The 21,133-nt window shown below is 42.2% G+C and overlaps 1 long non-coding RNA gene across 1 annotated transcript; it reads left to right on the plus strand.

Moving 5' to 3' along the window:
- Positions 1 to 1,390: 1,390 nt before the first annotated feature.
- LOC143111730 (uncharacterized) lies at positions 1,391 to 2,928 on the plus strand. The gene is made up of 5 exons (XR_012984602.1): positions 1,391 to 1,882; positions 1,988 to 2,175; positions 2,321 to 2,582; positions 2,684 to 2,802; positions 2,888 to 2,928. It is a non-coding gene; the product is annotated as an uncharacterized LOC143111730 (long non-coding RNA).
- Positions 2,929 to 21,133: the final 18,205 nt, after the last annotated feature.

Below are 21,133 nucleotides of genomic sequence, written 5' to 3' on the forward strand. Positions count from 1 at the left end.
TGTGGTCTTTGCAGCTTTCCATGAGCATTCCACGTTGGTGCGGCTGAAATTCCAGTAGGCAAAGAGGGCCAGTGCTGCACCATGACTGCACTTTGCTGCACCACGGGGACACTCACAGGTAGGTTGCAGGTGGCTGGCGCGCACACAAACCATGTGGTGTCCAAGTGTACTATAATCAAAACTCCTACACACGGTAAAAGGTTATGGCAACACTTTGTGCCACAGAAGAGCAACTGTTCATGGCCTGAGGACTGATGACCAATGGTTTCTGAATACAAAGAATTTTGGAACCACAAACGACCACTGGAGCAACACTCCTTCCCTTCAACAGAGCGGTAAACACGGTACCAAAATTGCTGGATGTCAACCTGTCAGCTTGCACAGCATCCCGCACCGAAGGTCAGCTTATATAATATATACACATGAGCACTAGAGACCACCAACACCTCCCTCTGCCTGTGGGAAAACAACAACCTGTCCAGGCTGCCAGCCACCATTTAAAAGAGTCACCAGTTAAATATCAAGTTTGAGATTAAATGTCTACAGCCTCAGGGTAACAATTGCTCCCTGGCATGCTACTAGTAGTTTTTTTTTTTAGACTAAAATAAACAGAAGAATCACACCCCTGATTCATACGCCTCCACCACTGCATGAAAAGTGTGATTTCCGTCAGTATGCGGCACTGTAGATTGTCGTGGAAGTTCAGTTTAATGGCTGTTCGCGGCAGTTTGCAGGCAATGCCGAAAACTGCCATGAATTGTCAGAAATTGACGTGGGCCTTGCTTGGCAGTCGTCCGCCCACGACCCCCCTCCTCCTAATTCTAGGGGAGGCTTTAACATGTAAATGAAAATGCTGTGAGCTATACAAATGCAAATCAGGGTAGCAGGGAGAGTGAACTGTGCATGCTGGCATGACTATGGCCTTTGGTCTTGCTTAAACAACTCCCAGTAATACGCTCAACAGGCAGAAATGATGCTGGGTATGACATGTCTGTTCCCTGCAAGCTCCAATAATGTAACCTGACTTAAAACAGTCGATAGAGTTTAGATTCAGATTTTCCCTTCACACCAACACAATGAGAATTTCAGAGGCAAATATATAAATGATTGTCTTTATCACTATCTTCATTCAACAAAAATATATGCAAAATTGCATATATTTTTGTTGAATAAAAAATATATACCTATATAAGTGACCCTGCTGTGGCGTATAGACTGAGAATGTTTTGGACTGTGTAAATAGTCTACCAGGGAAATAGCCAATGTTTTGGACTGTGTAAATAGTCTACTACCAGGGAAATAGATTGGCTGTTTCCCTGGTAGTAGACTATTTACACAGTCCAAAACATTCTCAGTCTATACGCCACAGCAGGGTCACTTCAATAAACCACTAAGTCCAACCGTTACGCCCCCACGCCAGCAGGGGAGACACTTCCTCTAGTGAGCAGTGGTTGCACTGTGGTCGCGCTTCCACCAGAACAGCTGATAGGATAAACAACAGTCAGTGTGCGGCGGCAAATTCAGAGAGGAGCATCTCCAAGCCTCGCCTTCCCACAGGCTGCAGCGAGCTGTACTTGGATTCAGCAGAACTGTAAGGCTAGCCTACAGTTTCATTAGGCTACTACTTCACGTTATTTGGATGTATGTGGATGTGAATCATAAACAACGCGCCCGCGATCGTCTGCGCTCATTCCTTCTAGAAGAGGGGACCTTTAAACGAGCACTTCCCTTTTTGCTTGGAAGAATGGAGAGCATTGGATCTAGTGCCAGATGAGTGGTTACTTGTCTCGCCAGGAGAATAGACATCTGCTTTCGGGAAATCAGAGCCAGCCGTAGCCTACCAGGGTTCACTCGGAGACACATAGGCGCTACCGGAGCAATGGTAAGATTTAAAGAATACTATGCTTTCATTCTGCTGTAGGCTATAAGGAAATAGATTGGCTACGTTGATAGATACCGATCTTAACTGTACATTTTGTTTTCACAGACTAACTTTGCCTCCTAATGGGGTCGTGACTTCCTCTTTGCTCGGAGCTGTCTGCAAGTCATTCAAGCAATTAGGTAAACTCTAGGTTGCTGTCCATAGAGGACCGGTTGGCTGCTCTGGAGTTGAAAAACTGTGCGGGAGAGACAAACTTTAAGAAGAGAAGACTGGTGCACAATCCCAAGCTTGCGGTAAGAATATGTTCGATGACTGCTAGCTAAGCTAAAAGTACCCTAGCCTAAAACCAAAGCTAAGAGTAGCCTAGTAGCCTTGCAAAAGAACAAGTGAGCAGAACCAGCTTTATTAAAGTGTATTTTTTTGTGTCGTCATTTACAGGAAGCAGTACGCCGTCTTCACAACTCGGAGACAAATTGCAGGCGCTACGAACCGGAGCAAGGATAAGATTTAAAGAACATGCTTTCATTCTGCGGTATAAGGAAATAGATACGTATAGATACCATAGGATAGATACCGATCATAACTGTACATTTTGTTTTCACAGACTAATCTCGCCTCATAATGAGGCGGTGGCCTCCTATTTGCTCGGAGCAATATCTGGAAGTCCAGATTTACACGATGTTGAAAGACGACATTGTGTGTAAGTGACTTTTTTTTTTACTGTTTCTCCTTCCTTGTTTAATGTTACTGTGACTTCCGTTTGATTTTTATTCATACCACTCTCATTTAATTGTTTTCCAGCCGCCTGTAAGACATATTACGAGACGGTACGCAGGAGTTTTAGGTATACCCAGCCAGAAAACTCATTGCGGGCGGAAGCTGCGAAGAGTTCAGCTCGGAGTCGAGCGAGAAGAAAGAGGGTAAGACTTTATTTGGTGCATTGATAGTGTTGTGTCCATACGCAGTGCATCATCGCACAGTACTGATTCATTGTTTTTTTTACAGCTGCTGGAATCGAGACAGAGTGTGCTAGCATATGACTAGGAAGATGGCGTTGTTGGTGGGGTCTCTGGATGGATTGTACGGTCGCCGTCATTTCGTAGGCTGGAGCTCTCTGAACTCTGTGCGAAGCTGCAGTCCCGGTAAGAGGCGACTCCGAAGTACAGAGCCACGCACAATAGGCGTCTGCACAACGGACCTGCCTCGGAAAGAACAGCGGCAGTTACCGACAACCCAGAGGAGGCAAACGGACAGTTCACTGAGTTGTAGTTTTTGGATCATCCTCCACCCATGTGTGGGCAGATCCTCGCTTTGTATATAGTTGTGTTTGTTTTAATAAAGCTCTTTCTTTGCATAAACATGTTCCTGGCAAATGTTCATTTCCTCTATAAATTCATTAATGTCCTTGATGGTAGCCTACATAGGATAACAATGACATGAATATACAGCTTAATATGAATAAATAAATTAATATATATTTATATATATATATATATACATTTATTATGAGGCAGGGTGACGAATAGTGACAGATCTGCCAACCAATCACGAGTGATTTTACTTGTTTGAAAGTTGTGGTTTCATCCAATACTGAGTAAGGAAATTCAAGCCTGGCCTGGCCAGGTGTGGTTTTGCTGCCAATCAGGAGTGATTTTACTTGTTTGAAAGTAGTGGTTTCATCCAATACTGAGTAAGGATATTCAAGCCAGACCTGGCCAGCCGCGGTTTCGCTGCATTCATATGCTAATTAGGGCCATTAGCACTCTGCAAGCTCTCCACATACGTCATTGTTCGGTTCCGACAATTTGTGGCACAGACAAACGGCGACAAGCGCGGGTTGCAAATTGTCGTCAACTACCGAAAATGAGGGAGATCTCCGGTCGTTTACGGGGACGAAAATCACACTTTTCATGCAGTGCACTGGATGGCGTGGACGTTGTCGAGAGACTTTTGGGTCATCAACCGGTTGATGACGGACGGAGCCACATTTCCCCCCTTCAGCAGAGCTGGCAACACGGCATCAAATGTGAAATAAAAGACTCACGAAGACATGCCGGACTGGAGACGGAAAACGGGATGCTGCTCGGATCAAAAGTTCAATGACATACCCTTACATATGCCTTGTCAACCATCTCTGGTTCAATATATCATTTAGGAACTTTGTGAAGCTGTGGCACTAATCAGGTTATCTAGTGATGTATGCTAACCACAGGCTACTCATGGGAACTTTACCTAGCTGCTACCTCCTCGAAGTAACCGTGACCCTTTTAAACTGACACAAATCAGCTGTGCAAGTGTCACGTATAGAAAATGTATTCAGTGAGTATGAAAATGTATTCAGTGAGGTGCATCTGCCCCTGGTGCCAGTATGGATGTTTTGATTTCAAGGCATACATCACATCAACTGTCTAGAGGAAGAAGTCCGTTGTTCAAAGCCTCGTCTAGCGTCTGGTCTCGGGCGCTATAAGGGCACTTGACCTCGATAATGGAGGATTCACCCACAAACCCATCTGGCGAAGCACCCAGCATCCTGAGGGTGCAAGCCACAGACCTGACTCCCTGACTGCGTGGCCTGCTCCTTCTCATTCATCAGGGGGTGTGATTGGCAAAGGTAAAAAAAATTACTCATAAATTAAAATAACCCTTTAATTGACGACATCTGGGAAGTATTGATACATTGAGATACATATATATACATATATTTCAAACATTATAACATATTGCAATACAGCCTATAAGGCCCAAAAAAAACTAATTTATAATGGAGCAAAGTACATGTAGCCTAGGCCTACACAAGACTAAACCAAATATGGCTGAAATATATATATAGGCCATCATGATCATTTTGCCAACAGTGACACAGAACCATGGATTTTTTCCCATTTATAACATGTTTTGTTTTTAACTTAAAACCAACATGGAGTTAAAATGTTGACTAAATTATTTACTATAGTCCTACTTGATAATATATAGCCTGCCCCCTAACAGTCCTCTGGGCCTACGTACAAAATAGTGAATCATGTGATAGTGATATTTTGATGCTAATTGAAGTGGTTGCAACTTGAAGGTTGTTGATATTTCAGTTCCAAAGATAATCAAATTACATCAATTCCTCTCCTGCCAAAGTAACACTGTAGGTTCTACAGTGTTACTTTGGGGCCCTTGGAAATTAACAAGGGGCCCTTGGAAATTAACAAGCACACAGCAGACCTGCACTATATCATTTGCAAAGCTTCTGAGGTGGCTAGGAATCATGTCAAGGATCTTAAACTGCTTGAGTCTCGAATTAGCACGTTCTACATTAATTCGGTTCTGGGCGACGTCTTTTGTAGCTTGCACTTCACTAGGTGTGAACCTGCCATGGTGAAGGAACGGGGGTATATTTACTGTCACACCTGGAGGGACAATGTCTTGAATCAAAAAACCTTTGTCGGCCAGGATGTGATCACCTGATTGGAAGTGATCAAGAATACCTGAGCGTAGCACAATATTTCTGTCAGTTGTCGATCCTGGGAAGAGCTCGCTGCAAAATGTTATGGCCCCATTTGGTGCAACACCGAGAAGCAACTTGAAAGAGTGCATACCCCTGTAAACTGAGTAGGTCTCTTTCTGTACACTCACTGGCTTCTCTAAGGTGTTCTTGTAGCATGCTTTTAAAGGCAAAAGTGTTTTACTAAAAAAGACAGGGAAAACAAATAAGTATATAGTACTTTATGGATTATCTGTTACCCATTTTCGGAAGCCAAGCATGACACTTCAATACATTTTGCTGCCTGTGCTAGGATCTTAACAGCAGTCTTATATCCTATAGCCATTAGAAATGGGTTGGGCTGAGCTGAAACGCACTCCTATAAACCAGAGCGGGAGGGGTGCAACAGAACTTGGTGCTGTAGATAGCTAGCTACTAGTCGCATACTTTTACTTGCAGCTGTTCAGATACAGACGTTCGACTCACCTTAAATCAGAGTACAATTTCTAAAAAAACAAAACCCGAGGAGGTATAATCCTGTTTAAGTTAAACACAGTTCAAGAGGATGTACCTAAATGAGGATGTACCTAAATTAAAATCGTTCATTGATTGACCACGTTATTGCAAACTATCCTTTCCATAATAACCTTATGCACCCTTTCCTTTACACTGGATAAAAAGGATAGCTTGCCTCAGGTTGCGATTCCAAATTCTTCTTTTCCGCACGTTTTGAGGGAATCGGTGGAAGGTACAGCCCGCAGGACCTCCAGTCCTGTGAGAACATCCTGGCGCGTAACAGCAAACCATGCTTTAAGTAAGAATGCAGGCTACGGAGCGCCAAAGAAAATGAAACGGGCAAAAAATACAGAGTATCTATTCTAAAAAAATTACAAATAATATAATAATAACTAGTATAACCAAAGTAGCCAATACAGCTAGGTTGCAGCGAAAGCTAACACTAACGTTAGTCCTCGTGCTGGTTAGCACAACCCTCGTGGCTTTTTTAAGTTAAGGGTTATGCACTGGATTTCTAATATATCAAAAAATTACTACTAAATTTATACCATATATATATATATATATTACTATTACTATATATGAACTATCTACTACTATCTAAAATGCAAGCAATCGAATATCTCAATAAGATACAACAAACTCTGCAGAGTCAAGTCGTGTTGAAAAGAGGCTGAATCTTGCTAACGATTTACTTTTATAGACCACTGAAATCACGCATGAATCACACGTAAAAATGACCATCACGTTAGGTTGTGACTGGTTATGAGCGAGATCTAACTCCCTCCTCCGCCCGCGTACATCGCAACTAGCTCCCGGTTAGCATTAATAATCGTTTACTACTTTAACGGCACTGACAATCAAAAAATCCAGTGGAAACTAGATGGCAGAAGTATGTAGGCCAGTCTGCCCACCATTTTTTTCTACTTTGCCACCTACAGAGTTTGACAGGTATGATGTTTCGAAACGCCATGTTATTTCCCATAGACATTCGATGCCCGGAAGTTGGATGGATACGGAAGTTACGGAGGCTGGACTTCTGGAGAGGTCTATGCTACCATGGAAGTGTGATGCTATTTTGAGCCTTGTTAGTGGTATAGAAATAGCAATTTCTTTTTACATGTGCCCTGAAGACTAGCGTTATAAGCTAATTATTCCACTGTTTGGTTGAATTTCCCATTGTCCTACGTAATTTAGAACGACCATTAACCGTATGTTATCTGCAAACCTATTAAGTAGATCCATTTTTTTGGCCGTATCACACTTGTATATTAATTCGCCGAACTTGTTGTGAAGTTTAAATGAACTGTCACGTTGCATCCGAGCTGTAAAATGCAGACGTTCAGAACATTGCAACATTGTAGCATATGACGGAAGTGGCTTTTAGCTAGATGGATGACAACAGGCTAAGTAAAATAGCGATGTTTCAAAGCTAAAGTTCATCAGAATCTTGGGATAAGCCCGCTTGACAACGGGAGAGATAGAACTAACGACTGGCCTTTGGCCGTAGCAACCATCCATTTAGAACTAGTAACGGCAGTTTGTCCTGTGAGTTGAGAAATTAGTTGATATGTGTCGGAAGAAATTAGTTCTACAAACAAGACAGTTTTAGCGATTAAAACGTTTAAATTGTAACAGGAAATGAACACAACGCAAGTGGCAACAGTGGAATAAGCGGGATAATGGACTCCACGGTGGTCTGTTCACAGAAGTTAATGCACTACGAGGTCCGCTTCGCGTCGGGGCCGTTTTACAACCTCGACCGTGCATTAACTTCTGTGAACAGACCACCGTGTCGTCCATTATCCCTTACATAACGCTAGTCTTCAGGGCACATGTAAAAAGAAATTGCTATTTCTATACCACTAACAAGGCTCAAAATAGCATCACACTTCCATGGTAGCATAATGAGGGGCCCTACCGAAGCATTGAAAACTTTGCAAGTGCAGACAGTTTATTAAAAAGATAGTTTAGAAACAGTACCGTTTACTACAGGCTGGCACCATCTTGGGAAAACAGCTCGCATTGTTCCAGTCCAACGGCGTGGAATGTGAGCTGAATTGTCATGTGACCGTTAATGCAAGTGAGAAAATAATTATTTTCTGGTCCCGTTTGAATTTTGCCATGAATGTCAACATATGTTGTCTGTGGATTTTTTATATAAATTTTCGTGTAAAGAATGCTACAATTTAGCGGGTAGAAGTTTGATGCGTTTAGACTTTGTGTGAGAGCACTTTGTGAACTTTCCCCTAGACGACAGCTAACTAGTTTCCCATAACAACCATCAGATGGTCGAGATGAAGAGGGTTATTAAGATTTTGAACACAGTGAACCATACAACTTGACAATTACACTGTATCATAGTGTTAATGTGTTAAGGGAAGCTAGACATGTTTCGAATATTTTTGTTACCATGTGTTTTCCTGCCGTTACAAAAACTAGCATCTTAGCTAATGTTAGCGATTAGCGACATGTAGTCTTTCTCGTTATGTCTTTTCCACAACTCCTAGCCGAAGAATCATACAATATACTGTCAAACTCGTAACATGAAAAATGATATTAAAAATTCACAGACAACATATGTTCACATTCATGCACAATTCAAACGGGACCAGAAAATAATAATTTTCTCACATTTACTTGCATTGACGATTTATCAATCTAGAGGTCCACTGGGGGTTTAGCGGATGGGCGGGACTTATCAGCTCTATAGAGCATCACAGTCCCGCCCCTCCTCCGAGAGAGCTTAGTTTCTGGAAGTAAATTTCCCATTCATTTCTCCCATTGACGTTTTGGAAAAATCCGTATCTAAGGAGTTTTAGACCATGTCTTAGGCTAATCAGCTACGGCGTAACTCATAAGCATACAACATATCATTTCGAGTGAAAAAACGAATAGAAAGTCAAAAAAAAGTCAAAGGTACAAGACTGTGTACATATTTTCATTTCCGAGCGAAGGAACTACTCATCCCATAAACCACCGGGCCTCACTGAAAAATATATAAGCAGCACGAACCAGCGCGAAATCATTCATTTCCAACCGGCAACAGCAGCGAACCCTCTCCTCCAAACAATGATTTTTATTAGGGCTGTCAAAATAACTGATTAATTTCGATTAATTAATTTGAGAAAAAATAACTGATTAAAAATATTAGTGCAGATTAATCGATTCCGTATGACCTCTGACCCCGAGCCGTTCTAGTCAGTAAAAATTAGACTGTAAAATGAAGGAGAGAGAAGAAAACGTGCTGCCTGGATCATTGATTGGAACATTTACTTTTAAAAAACGGCCTGATGGTGTTGATAAAAAATAAAGTGTTGAAAATAAAGTCCTCTGCAATGTCTGCAGCAAGGATTTGCATATCACCGGAGTTCATCAACTCTGTAGTCTCACATCAATCCAAAGAAATAAGTGTTGACATTGAGGGGAGTGTTAATTTATTTTCATTGTGTCCCCTAGGTTATATCTGTGGCCTGAAATGCCTTGTGAAAAAAACTTCTTCCCTAAGCACTTTTGAATTTATTTTCTCAGCATATTAGGTCATATCATAGATTATTATGGCAATTATTTGAACAGTGAAACTAATAATAAAAGAGTCTTTGAACTTTAATGTCACTAATGCGGATTATTCAATGATTCATTTGAATTTAAATATTTAAAATACTTTCACAGCAAAAATTATATATGCGATTGAGTATGTAATTAATTAGATTATTTTTTTAAATCGATTGACAGCCCTAATTTTTATATAGTTAATAGCAGTTATTTCAGGAGTAATCGTGTAAATAATAGTGTTTTGGTATCGAATGTTATCATCGTGTATTTTATATCGTGTGTGTGAAAGCGGTTAACGTTAACGTTAGCAACATTGTGCAGTGCTTCGTATCTGACTGCCATCCTGATGCATGGACCGGTGCATGGTCTGCTCTTGGACCACCATATTCAGTTTATTAACTTGAATTATTACACAAAATGTTCATTAAATGTACGAAGAAGTATTTCTAGGTTAATGATTAATATGGCTCGTACAGTATGAAGGCTACAGTAGCCTAGCTAATGTTAACTAGCATTACCAACCTCCCTGCAAAACTCACCACACAACTTCGTAGGTTTGATAGGTCTTGTTCCTCATGCTGGCCCATACAAAACCCACAAGCTGACCCTCGACACACAACAGTCAATAATGTGACCCGATTTAAAGTGGTTTTCACCCCTTTGGACACTCTTGATTTCGTCCTTGAAACTGAAATATTCACGGGCCGGGGGCATGGACGGTTTGCTAACCATTTTACTGCAGTGTCTACCCGGTGGTAGCATCCAGCTTTGCTATCAGCTAGCTAGCTAGTTCAAAGGTTTAAGTTCTTAATGGGGATATACAGGGCTTTTTATGCCTCGTCTAAGTTGATGTTTTATATAAACAACAATTCATGTTCATAGAAACAACAAGGTCACTAAAACATAATATATTTCATACCTGTGTTGCAGCATGTAGGCTAATGTTAGCAGCATTATAATGACATTCTAATGTCTGAAAGGCTAATGATTAGCTAGCCTATCGGCTACCTGAAAAGTTAAGTGTTCAAACTAGCATTTACATTTGTTCTATTTGATGGTGTATTGGCCCTGACTAAGTTCGTGTGATATATAAACCTCAATCCTTGTTGATACAAGTACCAATGTTCGTCTAGAAAGTTTTTATTCACATTAAGATTTTCGCCATAGGCAGTAAAAGACTCTCGCTGATTCAAGTTTCAAACTATGACTGAACGGCCTTTCCACCAATCAGAGGCATCACTGTGGGATTGTGGGATTGTTCAGGATTGTGGGTAATGACGTACTTATCCAAGACATCGCGAATAAAAGACATTTATCTCAAAACGAGGTTAGTGCCCCGTGAACTTTTGGCGTCTATATGAGCATACACAATCGCTTAGTACAGCCGTAGCTGGTTTTGAGTCTACCATGTGCAGTTAAGTTTTTATGGCTTATACCCGAATTGTCAATGAAGAAATTGCATTGAATTCTTACTTCCTGAAACTCCTGTGGGCGGGACTGTGATGCTCTATTAGAACCGGGTTTCGGTGCAAAACCCTTATTCGCACACATCTTTGGTGTATAGTAGGTCCGAAGGCTGGTCTCACAACAATGCCCAGTGACTGCCATGATTTGGCGGCTTTCTAGGCCCGCCTTGGATAGATGATGGACAGTGATTTGTGTATGGAGGAAGCCCCACCTAAGGTAATTAACGGGTTACAAGTGTTAAAAATTACGCTGCAGGCTAGGTTAATGTTGGACGTTTTAAACAGGCATCCATGATTATCATTTAGATAGATAGATAGACTTTATTGATCCCCAGGGGAAATTCAAATTTCTTACCTCTTCGGAGATTGTTTTCAGCATGTTGCCGAAAACATGGCTGTCTGGTGTACCATACTGTACATCGTGAGTTGTGGATTGTGGAAACCGCTTAGGGTGCAGATAGAAGGCCGTGGCATCTGCTGGACACTTTTAAATATATATTTTTTTAAACTCCACACCAGACATAATAGATCCTCTGTAGCATAGCCTACATGAATCCTTGCATGTGGATCACACAGATCCTTGTTATTTTTTGTCGGGGTTGTATGCAAAGGTGACGTACTCTTGACCATTGTCGTCAACCTTGATGGTGAATGACTGCGGAGTGAGCTCCCGGTTTCCCTCTCTGCTGCGACATGCCATGGATAATTGGATGTCTAACCAGACCTTACGGACAAGTTGTTTGGCTGTTCACATTACCTTTTAAAATGTGGCCTATATCAGATTCCAGTGTGAACTGTTTGCGGTTTCGAACTGACCCGCATGTGCTAAAGAACAATAATAATAGGCTTGTTCGACTTGATTCAGATCTGACTTGATGTGATGCATGCTGGTTAGAAATCCTGTCTGACTTCTGGCAGCCGGGAGGGACTTACCACCGTGTCACCATGTCACATGAACTTAAAGGAGAATTCCGGTGTGATATTGATCTGAAGTGTGTTGAAACATGATACCGAGTGTGAACGTATGTCTCATAGCTCATCTTGGCTTGTCCCCTGCACTCCGAAATCTGGCGCTAGTTAGCTGATGCTATCAACAGGTTTTCAAAGGGGGTGCCTCGGGCATCCGCCTAGCCATGCACATAAATCACTGTTTTACACCATTTACGAGGCTCAAAGTAGCTCCACACTTCATTGGTAGACTTCCGAGGGCCCTGACATTTAAAACGAGACATTGAGAACTTTGAAAAATCACTGGTAGTTTATTTACAAGACGATTTATACAGACAGTACCTTCAGGAAGTTTACCGTTCGCCGCCATCTTGAATTTAGTCACGATAAGTCGAGCGACGAGTACGAATGAACAGGTATGATCAGGATCAGATTACAACATTTTTTACAATGAAATGCATGGATTCCAGTTGCTTCTACTGGAAGCAACTGGAATAGCATTTGCTAACTGGTAGCATTGGCTAACTAGCGCCAGATTTCGGAGTGCAGGGGACAAGCCGAGATGAGCTATGAGACAAAAGTTCACACTCGGTATCATGTTTCAACACACTTTAGGTCAAAATCACACCGAACTTCTCCTTTAACGTTAACATTGTTATCTAACCTTATCGGTAGACTATATTTCATTTTTATTCGATGTAATTATTGGTATGTGTATTGGAGTCTGTCTCAGCACAGTGTCATTTTATTCTGACACTGTAAATGGTTCTCCCCCCAACCGTCAACTTGATAGCCTGAGGTAACTGGGGTTGATTAACAATGTAGCGTTAAAGGTAGGCTAACTTTATCATGTCTGTCAACCTTTTAAATTGTCAATGAAAACACAACGTAGGGTCAAGGTGACGGGATTTGATATCAATATTAGGCTACTACACGTTATCATGTTGTCAGCCTTAACGATAAGACAACATATGAAAAGATAACATTAGCCTTTTTTATTCACTGACAGAGATGGAACCACAATTTCGCGAGAACTGATGGCAGCATCATTTTAAATGATTCATATGACACCATGAGAGTGAAGAGGGAGAGCAAGGACAGACCGTAGTCTCGTCCTCTTCCCCCTGATGATGTGTTGGCGGCTTCCAGAAAAGCAGCATCTTCAATGGCTATTGATCCAGAAAATAGAATGTCTGTGCTAGGTCTGCACCAGTTACAGTTACCTTCAGGTGGGTGGTGGAGAATGCTCTGGGGTATGGAGGATACCTCGTGGCATCGATGATCCTGGAGCACAGTGAGGTAAAAGACTCCATGAGCAACAGGGCCAACAAGGAGGCTTTTAGGGAGTACATGGAGATGTTTCCTGAGGGCCGGGAGGCTATCTCCTTCAAACTCTAACGGTCCCAGGCTCGTAGTAAAGTAAACGGTAACACTAAAACAAGAGGCTACATTAAGATTCTGGAGGAAAAGATCAGGCAGTGTGCCGAGAGACCTGCCCCAATAGGCGGCATTTGACCATTAAAAACCACACAAAACATACAGCCAAACAAGGCAAGAAATGGTTAGAGAACAATATCAACATCTTAGAGTGGCAAGCCATAGTACAGACTTCCCACCGTCAAAGAAGTGAGCACAAAGCCAGAGTGAAGGCAAAAAATCGTTTCCAGATGGATAGAGAACCTATCGCTGAGTCTCTTTAATTGCAGGGCTCCAGAGTGCGACCAATTTGGTCGCATATGCGACCTAATTTTTCAAAAGTGCGACTAAAAAAAATCGGAGGTCGCACCGGTGCAACCAGCTATTCGAGAGAGGAATAAGTGTCCGCATTCAAACTCTACAGACACATATTTGGCCAATATCGTGATTTAAACAAATCACAGATAGTGAAGGGCGGGACCTCCCCTCTGATTGGCCGTGGCCCAGTGCCTGTGTGTAAATTTGAAAATGCGTGTGCTGCAGAGAGAGAGAGAGAGGGAGGTCAGAGACCCGTCAGATAAACAGAGGATGTAGTTGCATTACAGTGTGGTCACATAGGCCGAAATAAATGTCCCCTCTCCCCACTGCCTTTCAGCAGCTGGCAGCAGCAAACCGATCAGACGAGCCCGAGATTATGATCAAGTTTATCGTTGCCTACGATAGGCCTAGTGAAACTTCCCTTCACCAAGTTCAGTCCGAAATAATTATTTACCAGAAATATAGTTTGAACGTAAACCCGACGTACATGAATGCCACTTGTGCCAAATTTATAGGAGTCGTTGCAGATGAAAAGACGTCTTAAAATTGCGAACAATGCATACAAGGCCTTCGCGAACGACAGAGATACAGATATCGCCGAAAAGGAGTGCGTCATTGACCGCAGTTACATGCAGTGAGTAACCCGGTTTTCAACAGCAATATTCGTTTTGCGCGCGAGTTGTGTAAACTCATTCTGATGGCATCAATCAATTTAATCCGGTATTTGGCGCAAACCGAACATCGCTGCTACATTTAAAGCCCGAATATTCCATGCATGTATACAGTGGTCATTGTGTACGGTGAATTGAATGGACACATTTAGATCGAGCATGACAAGTCATTGCAATAGCCTATAATAATAGGCCTACCATTTCGTTACTGCATTAACCATATTCTTATTGAAAATGTAAAAATACTAAAATTAAAAAGTAAATTGCATTATGGGGCTGTCAAATGATTATTGCAATCATCATTGCAAAATCACATAAAAATCCCCCAGGCTACTTGGAACATCTCTTTAAATTGTGCTCAAATACATTTCTATGGAAGATGCTAGCATGGCGAGCTGGTTTAGCCAAGGCCTAAAGATCATGAAGGATAGTATGTAAAACATTGAGCCATGAGATGTGCAGTTTGAAGCCCTTAAAGACATGCACTGTTAATTTACTCACTGCTATTTTTATTTAATACATCTTGAGATGTTTTTAGTTTTAATTTTAGCTCAGTGAAGCACTTAAAGCTTCATTAAGTTACTTTTCTTGTAGAATTGTAAATCATAAGTCATAGGACAACCTATATAGGACAGTAATTAAGGAAAAAAAGTGAACCTGCTGCGGTGTTAAATGCGATGTGGTTGAAAATTTGGGTGCACCTAACTTTTGTGCTGGTGCACCTAAGAAAAAAAGTTAGGCGCACCAGTGCAAAAAGTTAGTCTGGAGCCCTGAATTGGAATACTGTAATCATTGGAGCCTATAGTCATGAGCCAGAGCAGAAAGCACACAGTGCAACACAAAGCGCTCCACATACAAAACATTGACAAACAAGACAAATAATGCCGGACAGAGCAGCGTAGTCGCCAGCGTACCCGTGACACCAAGACATACAACATATGTATGTCCCTATTTTCCCCGCTTGGGGTTAGGAGGTCCCATACAAAGCGGGGAACATAGGACCCGGGAAACATAGGACCCGGGGAACATAGGTACGCTCCCCTCCAGGCAGACTGCGAAAAGCCAGGCCGCAGAACAGCAGCCCATGTACTGGATCTCCGCCAGCAACACAAGATACCGGTAGCATTGCTGGTCATCTGGATAGCTCTGGAAGGCAGTGCAGTCTGAAGCCACCATAGATATATACACTAGATGTCGCCTTGACTACTGCTGTTCATTGGAACGAATGCGTCAATCGAGACGCCATCTTGCTTCAGTGATCCACTCCTCTATAATGCATTAGCGTCAATCTGGGCAAAGATCTAGCGAAAATAAAATCACCATAAATTGTCAAAATCTCAAGCAATTATCTAGTTTTTTGGGTTGTTCCAACTGACAGGCATGTATTTATGGTTGAGTCTAGAGAAAACTAAGCTTAAGACGATAATAAAGATACATTTTACCCGTCTAGCCCCATAGACTCCCATTCATTCTGCACTAGCTAGCGGCGGCCCCTAGAGGAACAATGAGTAAACTGCAACCAGGTTCGATACAATGAAAGTAAACAGGCTCTTCTAGACAGGCTCTGGTTGAGGCCACATACCCCTCGTCTCGTTTACTCATGTAAGTTGTAATCTCACCAGAAGTTGCTGTAGATCTGTAGAGCATTTACCTCTGCTACTAGGCTACGCCAGTCGTTACTTTTATAATCATGGGTCAGTGCCATGGGCAAACGAGATGTAGCTGAATTCATAAATGACAAAGCCATGAGAAAGGTGATTTTCTTACGTTTCAACAACAAAGAAGCTGATCTGCCATCATTGTGAGAAGTTCCCAAATTTGTCGCTAATCGCTAAAAAGGTTTTCTATCGCTGGGGATGGCCAAACGTCGCTAAATAGGTAACGCTGACAATACAGGAGAACTAGTTTAGCGCTTCAGATCCCTGTACCAAGATGGCGGCGGTGTTGACGCATGCTGAGAAGCAGAAGGCGATATCTAGTGTATATATCTATGTGAAGCCACAAGCGATCTCTACCGTTAGTTCAGAGTTCCCCAGCAAACTCCCAGTCCAGGCAGCTAACAGTAACATTAGCATGGCAGCTAAGCAGGAACTCGATGGGCGGACCCATTGCACCGCGGCGGATCCCTCACAGACAGGGCCGGCGAAAGGCAATCCTGCGCCCTGGGCGAAATAGGAATATGTCGCCCCCATGTTCATAGACTGTGTGCCACTTTCGACTGTGTGCTACCTTCGCAGAAGCCCCTGGCTGCAGTGTGCAGATCGGGGCTAGTTTCAATGTGGGGTAGTTCAACGTTGTGGTCCAGTAGCGCTGGAAAGAAGCAAGGAAAAATAAAAAAAATGTTGCGGGACAATTGCAACCAGGCCTCATGGAAAAAAATGGTAGCCTACAATTAAGCAATCAGGCTTTTCACGTAACATAAACATATTATTATTACAGGCTATTATACAGAAATCGGACTACCTATTTAATATTATGTTGCCGTATGTTAGGTGTGTTGTGCATTTAAACGTGACATTAGGAACGTACTTTGAGTGTCGCTGTCTCATAATCACCCCGTGATAGGACCATCTTATTGCGGGGAAACGAGCTCATTGCTCCCCTGATTCGGTGACATGGTGAGATTCAGATTTTACCTTATTACATTGTCGTCCCTCTGCTACGTTCCACTGCTAGCAACCTGACGATTCAGGATGAAGATCAGCAACCATACGCGGGAGAAAAGTTGTTCAACCTGTATTCTGCAGCACTATGCTTTGAACGTCTCTCTCATTCATGACTGTTATTTAACCTATATCACTGAAAATGAATTACTTACTGCTCCTGCATTTAAACCGTCTATGTCATTATTTGACAATCAATGTGTTTTCAATGTTGTAGGCCTAGTCTATAGCTCGCTGCGCTGTGGCGCCCCTGGTAGTTTGGCGACCAGGGCAATTACCCAGAATGCCCATGCCTTCCGCCGGCCCTGCTCACAGAGTAAGTGAGATTGACCGTACAGCACCTAGCCAGGCCTTGGTGGTGCAGCTTGTGCATCAGTTTACTGCCGGATGGAAGGCTGTCTTTCAGTAGCACCAATGCCAGTGATGACTTGCTCTTCAGCCCAATTGGATAGCTAACGTTATGTTGTCAGCCAAGTGATGTTAGACAGGGGAAAAAATGACAAGACTAAAACAAAAACGATCAAAAATAACATGTAGTTAAAAGCTTAAACTATCCAAGTAGATACAAAAATTAAACGTAACATTACATAAAATAATGAAAAATATATATAATCAAACAAAAACAAGATGCTAGACAGAGCGGTGTACTCGCCTGCGTACCCGTAACCTAGCAACCAAGTAAAGAAGCATATCGGCTAGTAATCAAGTAAGCAAGCTGGCGTTACCTGTCATCGATTAGCAACAAACTCGTAGAGAGGATGTTAAGTTTAACCAGAGACTTTCTAATGTGGAGACACAGCACTCAGAAAATCCTCCATAGAAATGCATGGGGTTAGTTTGTAACGCCAATATGGCCGTGTCTACACATATCCCACCCCTTCCTCGGCAAAACGTCGACATGTGAATACATTGAGCCAATCGTGGTGTGATGTGAATACATTGAGCCAATCATATGGTTTGTTGTGAAGACATCGTGCCAATCATGTGTTGTGAACTCGCAGCTGGAGCATAATTGGTGTCGTGAAGCCTTGCGCACGTGCATTTCTGCTGAATAGGATGCCCTATGAGTGCCCAAAAAGCGTTGCAATATGGCCGCCGAGTGGAGGGACTTGCCTAAAAGGACTCTTAACTCTAGCTTTAACTCTTTTAACTCTAGCTAGTTTGGGGGGGCCTATGCTTACCACAGTTTGGTGATATATATATCACACCTCCGGGCCACCAAGGAAGATGCAGCTCAGGCTGGTAGTGAGAACCGTGAACACCTTTTGACCGAACTGAAAAAAAGACAATTATTAATGATTTCAAACTATTTACTGTGAAAGGAATTTTGCGAAATATAATGTCTTCAATGTTGGCCTGTGTCTCTTAATTGTTTTTCAGGCCTGAAACCGATCTGGAAATATCGGAATCCATGCGCTTCACATGCTCCTTCACAAGTTGCCCAACGGTCAGCCTAAGGTAGCTCAGCTCCGCATCAGGAAAAGTCCTGGATGAACTTGCTGGGGATCCTGTTGAAAAATATTTGTCATTCCCTTACAAACAAATGTGGATATGCAGAGGGAGAATAAGAATGTTTGTATGGTATTTGTACAAATGTTAGAATCTTGCAAGTCGAGTTCAGTGGACTAACCATTTGTGTGGAGGTCCTTCCCTTTTCTGAAAATCAGAATCATTTCTGACTTCCTCTCTACACTCCAGAATTTGTCTAGATATTCTGGTCCTGCTTAATCATTATTAGAGTGTTTTAGTAAACAGCAAAGTAAAACATCTTACTGACCAGTTTAAGAAACATACAATAGCATTCAATTGTGTTATGAAAGTGATACTTTTAAAGGTTTTATAAGCTGTTCTGAGCATATACCTAGCAACCAACATGATTACCAAGGTATGGGTTTTATTGATGGTTTTGATGGTCCTTGTCAGCTGTCTGCTGCTGTGTCTTCCCACCCGAAATCTCTTCCTGGACCTGGACCCTTTGTGGTTCTGTTTGGCGCTCAGAAACAGGCCTCCCGCTCGGCCTCCTCCTTCCTGTCTCCAACCTCTGGCCTAAACACTCTCTCTTGTTCATTTCTCTCTGATTCTTTCAACTCTTTGTCCAAGAATGTGTCCAGATCATCCAGAACATTTAGGACATCTTCAGGGATTTCCATGGGCATAGTGAATTACTTCTTGTAAGCTTCGTTGTCCAGTACACTTTTGCCATGCTCGACCTGCTTCAGCTCATTTATAAGGAGCCTTTGTAGTTCCATTTTGGTCTTCCTTTTGTTTTTCTTTTTAGTTTCATCCATGTCCTTTTCAGTGTTAACTCCCAAAGCCTCCAGTTCATTCAGAGCAGATAGGACATGTTCAGGGATCTCCATGGGCATAGTGAATTCCTCTTGTCCAGTCCAGTTTTGCCTTGCTCGACCTGCTTCAGCTCCTTTATTAGGAGCTTTTGTAGTTCCTTTTAGGTCTTCTTTTTTGTTTTTTCTTTTTAGTCTCATCCATGTTAACTCCCAAAGCCTCCAGTTCTCTTTTTAGTTCCACCAGTCTGTATTTTTTGACGCATCTCTTAATTGTTTTGCCTTCATCCTGTCGTGCCGCCAGGCAGCAGGCTAAAAACCAGCAGAACCACATTAAAATCAGATCACCAGAAATCAAAGTTCGAACATCAAATTATCAATAAATCCTTTAACTGATCCTTAATCGAAGGAGTTCCTAAATTCTTAAAAAGAGCACAGTATAAGGCATCTTCAACCCCACACTCAGTTCTCAGCTGCACATCAATAAATCTTGCATGCTTCAGGAGAGTATCTTTCAACGGGAGTTTATCCATGGCATACTCCACAACTCCGACCAAAAAGGCCAGTGCTGCCTGCTGGAATTGTTGAGCCTTCTGTGATATGACCTTTCCAGCCTCAAGGAGCCGGTTGAGCGTAGCTATCAGTGAGACAGAAGACATAGAGAAAGCTCGTAAAATACAGGCATCTTTTATAGGATATCTGTGGGTTATTCAAGTTTCAAGTTTATTGTTATATCTTAAACTAGATGTACCACAGAGTGGTACAAAATATGACCGCCGCCCAGTCCAGCACATTCTTTCCACAAAAATAAGTCACGCTTGTCAAATTGTGTTCCTTTCCTACTTTGTTTGTTTTTTGTGTGTTTGTAACTGACACACTCAATTACAAACACACAAAAAACAAACAAAGTAGAGAAGGAAGGAAAGGAACACAGAATGTGTGGTTGTTTTTGTGTATGTGTTTTGTGTGTGTGTGCGTGTGTTTGTGTATGTAGGTGTGTTTGTATTTGTGGGTGCATGTGTGTGAGGGTGTGTGTATATGTGTTTGTGTGTGTGCATGTGTAGTGTGTGTTTACGTGTCTTTGTGTGTGTGTGTTTTTGTGTGCATGTGTGTGTATCTGTGTGTCTTTATGTATGTGTACATAAATAAAGCAAATCAGGGAACCACCTACTCTTTGCGATAAGTGCCATGGGATCTTTAACAACCATGGTGAGTCAGGACCTCAATTTAACATTCATGCAAAGGAATACATCTCCTGCAGTACAGTGTCCCTGTCACTGCAATAGGACAACCATCCTCTTCCAAGGAGGTTTCTTCTCCAAGTACTAACTAAGCCTGCTTAGCTTCAGTAATTCAGCAAAGTCAGGGTATCTGTTGGTCTGGGAGCGTACCTATGTTCCCCGCTTTGTATGGGACCGGGGAACATAGGACCCTTTTTTAAAACCCTAACCATAATCCTAACCCTAACCCCGAGCGGGGAACATAGGACCCGGGGAACATAGGGATGACCCCGTATGTGTTTAGCTTGGTTTCTTGATGGCTAGCTCGCCAGCTAGTGGGGGTTTAGCGTAGCAGTCACTTGCTACCGCAGCTGCAGGGGGAGCTATGTCGTGAAACATGCGAGCCCAAATCAGGCGAAAACCCAGAAACAGTGAAGGAATAACCAGACCTGCATAGGGCTTCTTTAAGTGCAACACCCCTGTGAAATATAGGTTGTGCTACTTTGTCAAGAAAAACAATTAAGATATCTAAAGCTATCTAATTTCAAAACAGCTGACATTTGTTGATTCTGTGCACTACATTAAATCTAGTCATTGAACTGAGTAGCAATTGCATTAAAATTGCATTTTAATCTTTTATGACATTACATTTTGCAGATGACGAAATTCAAGAAACTTTGTTCAAGGTTCATGACACCAGCAGCTCTACGAGGAGAAGTCCATGAGT

This window comes from Alosa pseudoharengus, unplaced genomic scaffold (assembly GCF_046254945.1).
Source record: "Alosa pseudoharengus isolate Yale_2024_CS ecotype anadromous, Long Island Sound unplaced genomic scaffold, YU_APseudo_1.1 YU_APseudo_1.1_scf_8, whole genome shotgun sequence".
In the NCBI taxonomy this organism is placed as follows: domain Eukaryota; kingdom Metazoa; phylum Chordata; class Actinopteri; order Clupeiformes; family Clupeidae; genus Alosa; species Alosa pseudoharengus.